Below are 12,445 nucleotides of genomic sequence, written 5' to 3'. Positions count from 1 at the left end.
CTCCCAGTTGTCATTGTATTCTTCCTCTGCAAGTTTTCCTATTATTCTACAGGATTCTCTAATTCCTACTCCTCCATTCATGTCTCCCATGATAATCAGTTCCATTCTTCTTGTGATTTTTTTCAATAGTCTTCCTGAGGGTTGCCCAGAATGTATATTTCTCCTTATCTTTTGTCCTTCGTGGGTACATATACGCCAATAATCAGAACTTCCCTAGCAAATAATGTCATTTAAACATGTAAGTAGGCTGTTTATGTTTTCTCTATGTAAGTAGGCTGTTTATGTTTTCTTATTGGCAACGTTACGTAGCGCTCAATATGAAAATCACTGGCTGTGCTGTGTGCAGTCTGTGGCTAGTTTGCATTGTTGTCTGCCATTGTAGTGTTGGGCAGCGGCAGCTGGATGTGAACAGCGCGTAGCGTTGCGCAGTTGGAGGTGAGCCGCCAGCAGTGGTGGATGTGGGGAGAGAGATGGCGGAGTTTTGAAATTTGTCATGAACTGCTATATTTATATATGATGATATCAAGGTAAATACATTGTTTGTTCTCTATTAATATCTTTCATTTGCTAACTATCCCTATCAGTAGTTAGTGCCTTCCATAGTTTAAATCTTTTATTTAGCTGGCAGTAGTGGCGCTCGCTGTATTGCAGTAGCTTGAGCAGCGAAGATTTTTGTGAGGTAAGTGATTTGTGAAAGGTATAGTTTAATGTTAGTCAGGGCCATTCTTTTGCAGGGAAATTTGAAAGTCAGATTGCGTTGCGCTAACAAAATATTGTGTGTCAGTTTAAGGACAGTCGTGTAAGAATTGTTCAAAGGGGACGTTTCATATGGCGACCCTTAGCCGAGGATACCTCACTGGAATCTTCTGATTTTTTTCTTGTAGTTTGTGTAATTAGTGTAGATTCTGTTCATTGCTAGTGCGTAATTATAGAGAGAATTTCCTTTGTAGTTGCAGTCTTTCATTGTTGTACAGTAAAACAGTTGTGGCATGCATGTAGATTTGCACCAAGTATTTCGCAGCTGCGCTTGCAATTAACTAGATATTATTTTCAGTGCTATGTTTATGTGTTCTCTTATTTTTGATCTTCAAATTGTGTTTTTCTGTGTTGTCGTGTGAAATATTGTGACAATTATGGCGTGTGAAAAACGTAATACTAGGCTCCAAAGTAAACTGAGAAATGACAGTGAAGACGAAGGCAGTGTGTTAGCGCCGCAGAGTAATGAATTAACTAATGTTCAAAGTAGTAATTTGGTAATTGCGCATAGGGAAATGGAGCGGGCGGCAAACAATGGTGTAGACAGTGAAACAGGTAGTGAACAGGGAAGCGTTATCGATCGATTGGTCGGCAACAGCTCGCCTCAGGAATCGGGAATGACAGAACACAATATTGCAAATACTGCAGACTCAGGTTTTGGGTTCTCACCGTTTTCTCAAATGAGTCAAGACACATTTTCCGCTTTTCAAAATGTGAATGTTGCCGGTGCAACTTCACTGCCGAAAAGCACTGAGGAACATGTTTCAGACACCAGTGCATTGTTATTACAATTAATGCAACAAATGGGACAAAAGCTTGAAAAGTTAGACACAATGGAACAACACCAGAGACAAACACAGCAACAGTTAGACACAGTGGAACAAAATCTCAAAAAGTTAGACACAATGGAACAAAATCAGAGACAAACACAGCAAAAGTTAGACACAGTGGAACAAAATCTTAAAAATTTAGACTCATTGGAACAAACTCTTGAACAAGCACGTGAAGATTTAACTACTGAGTTACATAACATTGAATCGAAATGTCAAAAAGTCTGTAATGACGTAAAAACTCAAATTTGTGAGCATTTTCAACCTATTTTTTCGCGGCATGAAAATGCATTACAGAATCACGAAGCAGCCATAAAAGAACTGCAAACTATTGTTCATGAAAATCATGAGACCTTGCAAGCTAAATTTGACTCAGTTGCATCTACCGATTCGGTTACGCAACTTGCAAAAACTCAGGAAAACTTAAAGGACACAGTAGATACTCTAAAACGTGGTTCAGAAAAACACACTGAGGAAATAAGTACACTATCGGATAAAGTAGCCGAACTTTCAGATCAGTTCACTAACTTATCTACAAAGGTAGATGATGATCTGAATGACACAACACCTGTAGCATTCACAGACACAGAAGAGTATGAACAAATTAGGAAATTCAAACAAAATCAGAATCAAATTAATACGCAACACCAAAGAGAAATCCGGGAAGTACAAGATCAGCTGACACAGGTAATACAAGAATTACGTATTTCAGAGGATACTCGCGCCCCAATACGGGAAGAGGGACACAGAAATACGGAACAGCCACAAAATAATAACACAGGGCATTTCGGAAGTTATGAAAGAAATTGGCAAGGTGCACCGAATATTGAAGTGGAACCGCCGAAACGACGTAGCAATGACCGATATGCGACTCGCCGACATGATGATTTTGACTATAAGCTGTTCATTACTACACGTAAATTCAAAACATTTAAGAATTCAGGCAACGACATTCATCCACAAGCATGGCTCCATCAATTCTCTCATTGTTTTCCTCCCAACTGGTCGTTAGAACACAGATTAGAATTTATGTGTGGCTACTTAGAGAATGAACCAGCTGTAAGAATGCGATCGGTCATTCACGATTGTAGCAGTGAAGAAGAATTTTATCATGCCTTCCTCTCAGCATATTGGTCTCAAGCCACACAAGACCGAGTAAAACATAGCATCATAATGATGAAACATTTCGAACAATGTGAATTTTCCAGTCTTGTCAAATATTTTGAAGACATGTTGCATAAGAATCAGTATCTTTCAAACCCATACAGCCCCTCAGAACTCATCCGCATTTGCTTAATCAAACTGCCTGAACATTTACGACATATTATTTTGGCAGGACGTTGCAAAGACGACATTGAAGCATTTCAGGGACTCTTACAAGAATTAGAAATTGACACTGACAATCGCGGAACGCGAAACCAGGAACACAACAATTACAGGTCACATCTGTCGCAAATCCGCGATGAAAGCAGTAATAACTGGACACGACAAGGCTATTCTTACAACGTAAATCGTGACCAAAGCAGACACCACCCGTATGATAACCGTTGGCAGAGTAAAAATAATTACAGAGAAAGATCACATTTCCATAGTAATGACTATCACAGAGACAGCCATAGAAACAGACAATATGGGAACCAAAATAATTATTATCAAGGGAGACAGAATAACTTCAGACGCAACAGTTCGGCGCACAGTTACGACTCAGGGAGAAATTCTCCACAACGTGACGGACAAGGAAGAAACAACGGAATCTACCGACATGACGACAGACGATATATTCGTAACGACAGAGCTGAATTGCATCAGAACTGGCGGGATTCAAACAGGGCAGGGCCTTCTCGTCAGAGTGAATTTGTAGAAGTTAGGTCTCCTAATCCCAATAACGGCGCACGCCAACAAAGAGACAGACAATGACTCGCACAGCAGGCAGCCGCTTGCGCCCGCTGGCTCCGAGAAAAATAACATAAGACGCTAGCCTTGAGAAAAATTTTAGCATTCTTTACCGATGTATACAACATGATAATTGCGTTGAAATTGAAACTCTGCGTACTAGGAAGAGTAAAGGTTTACACCACATTTCACATGTAAAACCGTTTATTGAAAGATAATCTGCTTTTTAACTTTGTCTTTGCCATATAACTTTTCACTTTACATTGCTAGTAAGCGTTGTCAGACTTAGAATCTGTTAACATACAACAATGTTTGAAGTTAAATATCCAATCAAGAACCAAGAGAACTTATTTAAACAGAAATGACGAATGCATTGTTATAGTGAACAGACGACACAGTGTTGTATTTGTACATTCTTGCTTGTTAGTTGCACGATTACGTAACGACTATCAGGCTTACATACTTGGAACCTATACTGGTACTGCTAATGAGATTTTAATGCAACATTTTGGTTTACTTGAAAATACATTCTGGGTTTAAAGTACTTTCTGTGAGATACCAGACGACACAGTGGTTAGTTTATGTGACAACTACATGGTTTTATCACGACGCTACTAATGAGTGACAATTTACAATGTGGCTTTTGCGGTGTATCTGTTTTATATCTGCACAGTTTTCTGTTTTATTCTGGAAAGAAAAACATGTTTTAGTAGTAACTTTTGTGGTATAGCACCAATGAGACAGCCTTTTTCGTGGCACAACAATACGTTACTGTACAGTACTTTCTTCATCACGCCAATAAGCATAATAACTACGATATCTATACGCAAAGCATTTCACTTTTGTTTATCATGAGGTAAGTACATTGACTTCAGCAGAACTTATCTTTCGGAGGACGATAACTACGACACTTCCACAGAATTATCTTACAGCAAGACGCACATTTAGCGCTACAGTACACGTATTTGAGTGATCAATTTTATACTTAAAACATTTATTTTTAAAGATTTTTGAATTACAAAGAAAGTTTTCCGTGATATATTTCATTCCATTGGTGTAATCTGTAACACCTGAGGGTATAATTACATTAATCCTCAGGGGGGTACACGCTTACTTCGTGTACCATGTGTGTGGCAACCACAAGGAACCCTAGCTAATATGGTATTTGCTTATACAACTTTACACATCGGTACCATATTTCTCTAACACACAAATTACACAGCTATCTGATCATTTAACTGAGAGATAAACATTTTTTTACTACATCAGTGACACATGTTTGCGCAATACACAGTTGGGTAACTTCACACTTATGAAACTGTATTTTGTCCGTACTTTGTAAACTGTTCATATTTTTTCGGAATCATTGTGATACTATGAGAGCTTTGAATGATGTATTTGGTAAGGGAGCATGATTTTAAAGTACGTTTGAGGTAGATGACACTATTGAAATGAGCAGAGAATTTTTTTAGGTTTTGAAATTATTGGAGGAAGCTACGACGATTTTGAGAGTTGACTGAGGTGTTATGATGTTATTATTACGACGACAATGTGTATTATGCTGTTGAGATATGTTTATGATCAATAAGATGATGCTATATTAGGAATTTGGTTATGCTATGTATTTATTATGATGAAATATTGAAGTGTCGTCGCAAGATTGACGTGTCGACGAATATATATATGTGTAATAAGGTAAGGAGTAATGAGTAGTGGGTAGGGACTCTTGACTTGTGAAACAGGATGTTGGAAACCAAGAATCGTACTTTAAGAGTTATGAAATGTGTGTATATGCGTGAATGTATCACAATGCTGGCGAAAATTTTTTGAACACTGTTATATTTACAGGATTTTTTTTCTACACATTTGTTACGCAAATTTTCGACCTGTGAAATGTTTATATGAGACTGTCACTGTAGCGGAAACTGCTGTCGTAAATATGTCGGTAAGAAAGGTAAGTGACCGTGACGTAATGCGTTGCGAGCGGCCAGGTGTGCCAGTTGCCTGGAGGAAAACCCATTATTGCGAGCCCTTTTCAGCGGCACAGGTAGAAAAAAAAATAAAAAAAAGACGCCATTAACCTCGCTTCTGACATTCCTTTGTAGAAAGCATCGCAAAAACGACACGGTCGAACTTGAAAACATATGATTACACTGGATGCCTAATGAAATGACGAGAAATATTTTTATGTCTATACACCTGATTATGGCTACTGTCTCTCTAGTTGAGATATTTTTCTACTAACTTATGAAATGCCACATGGCTATTGAACTATGTTCTTATGCTTTGCTGTGTACATAGTTGCTTATTTCATTTGATATCTAGTTTCTAGCTGCACTGCTGCATTGGTTCAAATAAAATTTTATAGATGTACTAATATAAATATTTTCTGTCTACAGATCCAGTAAATAATAGTTTTGTGATATATTTCAAAAAAATGAGGGAGCACAAAAAGATATTTCCCTTCACAGGAACTGCATACATAATTTTCTTTACAATATTTGGTAATTTATTTCATAGAGTAAGTTATCATGATGCATCACCTTAGTGTTAAGATGTGACATAGGTATTAGACATGGCCATTTTTAGTGTAATATTTTTTCTGCTTGAGCTTTGTCATGTTTAGGTATATCATTTTCTGCTGCTGTTTGCCAGGCATAGTGTTGCTGAATTTTAATTTGTGTTACTCTGCTAAGCCAGATTTTTTTTTTTTTTTTTTTGCGCATTGCCTCATATTAGTTGTAATGTTGAATTGCTTGGTAATTTAGATTTACTGTAGCTTGCTTTGCAACTTTCCATTTTTTTGTTATTGCTGTTTGTGTTAATTGTTTTGTGCTGCTGCATTGCCTCGTCCCTTAGTTTAATATCTGAGCTCAGTAGATTTAAGTTAGCTTATGAGGGGGTAGACTATACAAGAACCTAACTATGGAGAATGGGGAAATAATGCTTTGAAAGTTATATGAAAACGATTTGGGCCTAAATGAGTATTGTACAATGAGCCATATTTATTTTGAAAGAAATATGGTTAGAATACAGAAAAGAGGTACAGATAGGACTTTTTGGGAATAATGATGAACGAAGGGAGATCTCCAAGAACAAAAAAGGTTTTGTTCGCAAAATACTGCAGTACCAAATGTTACACTGAAAACAAACCCTGTCCTTTTCTCCTGTGTTATTCTGGTATGTGTATATGTACCCTTGTGTATTTGTCTTTTTCCTGTCTTTATGTGTTTAGCTAATAAGATTTATGTTGTAGAATTTTTCAAATACTATGTTATTTTCTTTGTAAAGATGTTTAGACATTATTTATTCTGTTCTGATTTAATGCTCATGTGTGAAATTAATGTTTCGAAAACTATTCTCATTATTTTATATATTCACTTATGTCATAATTCCTGTAACACTGATGTATATGTTATTTCGATTCTTTTGTAAAGTTTGTTACTACAAATGTTATCTGAATTGTTATGTTCTTTAATGATGTATTTTGTACCTTTGTAATTGTATTCTTATGTTATAAAATTGTAATTGACACCAGTTCATCATATTATTAACTTGTAAGTTCCATTTCACTGCACACGTTTCTGTTGGTCATAGTATATGGACAATATGTGAGAAGTTGGGACTGTTAGTGTTTGCACGTGTGTTACTAATTCAGCAAGGGACTGGATAACAGCATTGCTGGTTCTAAGGACAGTTCCGAAAACTTTGTGAGTGCACAAGTGGTGGTTTATGGACTTGCTATATTATCCGCAAGACTCTGCAATGGTGATTGTGCACCTGCACAGTCACAACAGATGGCTGCTGGCTATTTCTACAAGGACTACAGTGGGTCTGCATCTATGATGACCCACCAACGCCATTATTTCTACAAGGACTACAGTGGGTCTGCATCTATGATGACCCACCATGCCATTATTTCTACAAGGACTGCAGTGGGTCTGCACCTCTGGTGGCCCAACAATACCATACTCTCTACCAGGACTACAGTGGGTCTGCTCTGTGATGACCTACCTACCAATATTCTTCCAAACTACGACTGACTCTGCTGTGGGTTTGCTCTGTTGTGGCCCATTATCTGTCAGCATGTCAAGAGTCAGCACTGTCTTTCCGTTGGAAGGACAACGCTACTTCTTCAAGACTGCATGGAAATCCACTACTTCCGTGTGCATTTTCTTTTACTGCTCAGACTTTGAGAAAAACACTGCTATTCTACTGTTATGTACGATTAGGACTGTCTTTATGGACTGTGAGAAATTTTGAGCTTTTGACCAACGTTGTATCAATAAGTGTGTGCATTTGATATCTTTGTTATTGTAATTATGAAAAATTTTTTCAAATCTGTATTGGGCACTGCCCAAACCAATTTGTAAAATTTTTTTGTGGGGAGCATGGGGGCTATGTAAGTAGGCTGTTTATGTTTTCTCTATGTAAGTAGGCTGTTTATGTTTTCTTATTGGCAACGTTACGTAGCGCTCAATATGAAAATCACTGGCTGTGCTGTGCGCAGTCTGTGGCTAGTTTGCATTGTTGTCTGCCATTGTAGTGTTGGGCAGCGGCAGCTGGATGTGAACAGCGCGTAGCGTTGCGCAGTTGGAGGTGAGCCGCCAGCAGTGGTGGATGTGGGGAGAGAGATGGCGGAGTTTTGAAATTTGTCATGAACTGCTATATTTATATATGATGATATCAAGGTAAATACATTGTTTGTTCTCTATTAATATCTTTCATTTGCTAACTATCCCTATCAGTAGTTAGTGCCTTCCATAGTTTGAATCTTTTATTTAGCTGGCAGTAGTGGCGCTCGCTGTATTGCAGTAGCTTGAGCAGCGAAGATTTTTGTGAGGTAAGTGATTTGTGAAAGGTATAGTTTAATGTTAGTCAGGGCCATTCTTTTGCAGGGAAATTTGAAAGTCAGATTGCGTTGCGCTAACAAAATATTGTGTGTCAGTTTAAGGACAGTCGTGTAAGAATTGTTCAAAGGGGACGTTTCATAAACAGTTATCCGGTTATTCTTCTCCTTGGCCTTTCTTCTTTGTTTCAGAGAGTGCGACAACATCCTTGTGGAACATGTGAAGTTCTGTAGGTATTAAATTTATTTTAGTGGAAATACCTTGCACAGTCCAGCATCCAAGCATCATTTTCCGTTTCTCATCACCAGTTCGTCGTCCAGAGTTCCAATTTTTCCAAGGTTTTGTGGCATTTTTAGGTTTTTATGTGAGTGAGTAGCTGGCCCTCTGCACAAAATGATTCAAATGGCTCTGAGCACTATGGGACTTAACTGCTGAGTGGCCAGCACCTCCAGTAGGTAAATCAACCTGCAGACCCTTACAGATTTTTTTAGCAGAATCTGTGCGAAAACTGCACAAAGTACGATGCTCCTGCGCATTCCGAGACCTAAGCGATTTTATCATTAGTAATTAAGTCACTCTACTCATCTGTGTTCAACAGTTCATCGGTCATGAAAGTTTACTTAACAGTTCTGAAGAAATACTACGTTACTGTCAAAGATGGAGGCAGTTTGAGAAAGTACGTATTCAGTTAGCGTAAAGAGGGTCGTGCTTATGTATTGAGGATAAATTAAAGTAACCACGCTCAGGACGTGTTTTCTACTGATTTAATTTTTGGTGGTTTACGTTATGCTAGCCTGGTATCTCCAAGCACGTGCCGAGGAGGAGAAATTTTGTTCGATCATTATTCTCTACAGTTACTTTAATTTGACAACAGAGGAGGAAATGTAAAGAGTTCCATTTAATTTCTCATTCGTTTTCTCTAGTGAACCGTCTTTTCAATTTGAAGTGACATTTTACTTTGGGGAAACTAAGTTGTGTAACTTATCAGCGACGCTAAGTCTTGCAGATTTTCTCGCAACGGAAAACTTTGCCTCGCTTCCACTTCTGAGTTCTTGTGAGGGGTTGCATCGCACCCGCTAGACTGCTAAGTGGCAGCACGAGCGTCCTTGTCTCCCCTTCCTCGCCCCTCCGTGCTGCTACCAAGGGGAACAGCTCAGAAGTGTCGGCCCGCCTCTTTCAACAGCTCCTGTCTGGAGCACCCAGCACTATCGAAACGCAGCGGTGCAGCCTGAATGTTTTTAATACGGGTTCTGAACTACGGGGCATACTTGGCGTTGCCAGAGGTGAAGTATATTTGTCCGTGCCTGTTGACAATGGACTTTCCCAAGTGGGAATCGAACCCATATCTTGCACGTATCAAACTAGGATTATTCCACCATACCACTGCATCCCACAGTTGGCAGCCTCATGATTGTGTTTGTAACGAAAGATGCACTTACGGAGCGATCCGTCGTATGAGATATCGCCCGCAGTCGGCCGCTCGCCACGACACCTGAAACACGGACGATTTCCCAAACAATTGCAATCAGTATCATGGACGTCATTGCGAAGAGAAGTTCTGCTATGGAAAATGAACAGAAATTTAAAATAGGCCACAATTAGTAGTAATTGAATTTGTTCTGAAATGCTTTTTCTTCGGAACTGTAGGTTTATTTAGACTAACATCAAAAAACGTTTTTCATCACCTCGATTCCGGAACCTGTACAGAAAATTGCAACAGAGATCAACATAAACATCATTTCCACCCCTTTTATTGCTCACGAAAAGTAAACATTGCATGTTGTACCACCATACAGTGAGACCTTCAGAGCTGATGGTCCAGACTGCTGTACACACCGGTACCTCTAATACCCAGTAGCACGTCCTCTTGCATTGATGGATGCCTGTATTCGTCGTGACACAGTATCAACAAGTTCATCAAGGCACTGTTGGTCCAAATTGGCCCACACCTCAACGGCGATTCGGTGTAGATCCCTCAGAGTGGTTGCTGGGTCACGTCGTCCATAAACAGCCCTTTTCAATCTATCCTAGGCATGTGTCGATAGTGTTCATGTCTGGAGAACATGCTGGTCCCTGTAGTCGATCGATGTCGTTGTCCTGAAGGAAGTCATTCACAAGATGCGCACGATGGGGGCGCGCATTGTCGTCCATGAAGGCGAATGCCTCGCCAATATGCTGTCGATATGTTTGCACTATCGGTCGGAGGATGGCATTCACGTATCGTACAGCCGTTGCGGCACCTTCCATGACCACCAGCGGCCTACGAAGCCCCATATAATGCCACCCCCCAAATCAGCAGGGAACCTCCACATTGCTGCACTCGCTGGACAGTGTGTCTAAGGCGTTCAGCCTGACCCGGTTGCCTCCAAACACGTCTCCGACGATCGCCTGGTTGAAGGCATATGCGACACTCATCGATGAAGAAAACGTGATGTCAATCCTGATCGGTCCATTCGGCATGTTGTTGGGTCCATCTGTACCGTGCTGCATGGTGACGTGGTTGCAAAGACGGACCTCGCCGTGGACGTCGGGAGTGAAGTTGCGCATCATGCAGCCTATAGCGCACAGTCTGAGTCGTGACACATCAGATGGCTGCACGAAAAGCATTATTCAATATGGTGGCGTTGCTGTGAAGGTTCCTCCGAGCCATAATCCGTAGTAGCCCTTGGTCAGCCTGTGCGAGGAATGTTTACTACAGCTCCTGTCCCTCTGTATCTCCTCCATGTCCAAACAACATCGCTTTGGTTCACTGTGAGACGCCTTGTCGAGAGCCCTTCCTGGCACAAAGTAACAATGCGGACGCGATCGAACCGCAGTATTCACCGTCTAGTCATGGTTAAACTACAGACAACACAATCCGTGTACCTCCTTCTTGATGGAATGACTGTAACTGATCGGCTGTCGGAAACCCTACGTTGATAGGCGCTGCCCATGATTGGTTGTTTGCATCTTTGGGCAGGCTTAGTGATATCTCTGAACAGTCAAAGGGACTGTGTCTCTGATACAATATCCACAGTCAACGAGTGTCTTTCGGAGTTCCAGGAATTGAGGTGATGCAAAACGTTTTTGATGTGTATATTACATTTCCCATTTACACCAAATGGGTTGGGTAAATCTTTCCAGTGTGCCAATGCAATTCGTTTCACGTTTATTAGTCCTCAATTCCTTTTTTATTCATTAGTATTATTGTTAAACTGCAAGTCTTTAGGACTAACCAGTTAGCTCTAGGTTTCTATAGTGATGTTGTCAATAGCAGCCCTACTGATTGCCATAGTCCGTGTTATAAATTGTATGAAGAAGAATTAGACTACATAAAATGACAAGGGACTTGAGTATAACTGTATAATAGATTTGCGCTGAACAGTTAAATTAAAATGTCATCTTAACATTACAGTAGGTACGATGTTATTCCGTTTAGACATTAAAAACTTTAAAAATGCGTATAAATATTTCATAAATAACAGAGATTCGTAAGATGGATCCCACTGCATCGATACTATTACTATAAGCTTCCCGTCACTTCTACTTGTGTAGAACAAATTCAAACCGCTAATCAGTACAAAATCGGAGGGCGCATATTTTATTACTTAATAATATAAATGGCTATTGCGGCTTCCAGTTCACTTGTCAGTGTAGGTTCTAATATAAATTTCTTACTCAAGGTCGGCAAAGCGATACAAATTACAGAACAGAGAGACTGCAATAGAGAAACGAGCCGCAGCCATATTGCCAAACACCACAACGCCAGCCAGGCAGCCATACTTCGTGTACAAATCGCATGCAGTCCATCAGATCGTCTGGAATTTGCAAGCGAGTAGCGATCAACGACCGATCGCTGCGATTTTCCCACATACTTGCAGTCTACGAAGCGATCGGTCGCCAATGCGACGGATCGCTGCGATTTGTCGCTCGTCTGTGGGACCCTTTAGCGTACAAGTAACACTACTGGCCATTAAAATTGATACACCACGAAGATGACGTGCTACAGACGCGAAATTTAACCGACAGGAAGAAGATGCTGTGATATGCAAATGATTAGCTTTTCAGAGCATTCACACAAGGTTGGCGCCGGTGGCCACACCTACGACGTGCTGACATGAGGAAAGTTTCCAACCG

The sequence above is a fragment of the Schistocerca americana genome, chromosome 3 (assembly GCF_021461395.2).
Source record: "Schistocerca americana isolate TAMUIC-IGC-003095 chromosome 3, iqSchAmer2.1, whole genome shotgun sequence".
Taxonomy (NCBI): Eukaryota; Metazoa; Arthropoda; class Insecta; order Orthoptera; family Acrididae; genus Schistocerca; species Schistocerca americana.
The sequence above is the reverse complement of the archived record's forward strand: the minus strand, read 5'-3'. Positions refer to the sequence as shown.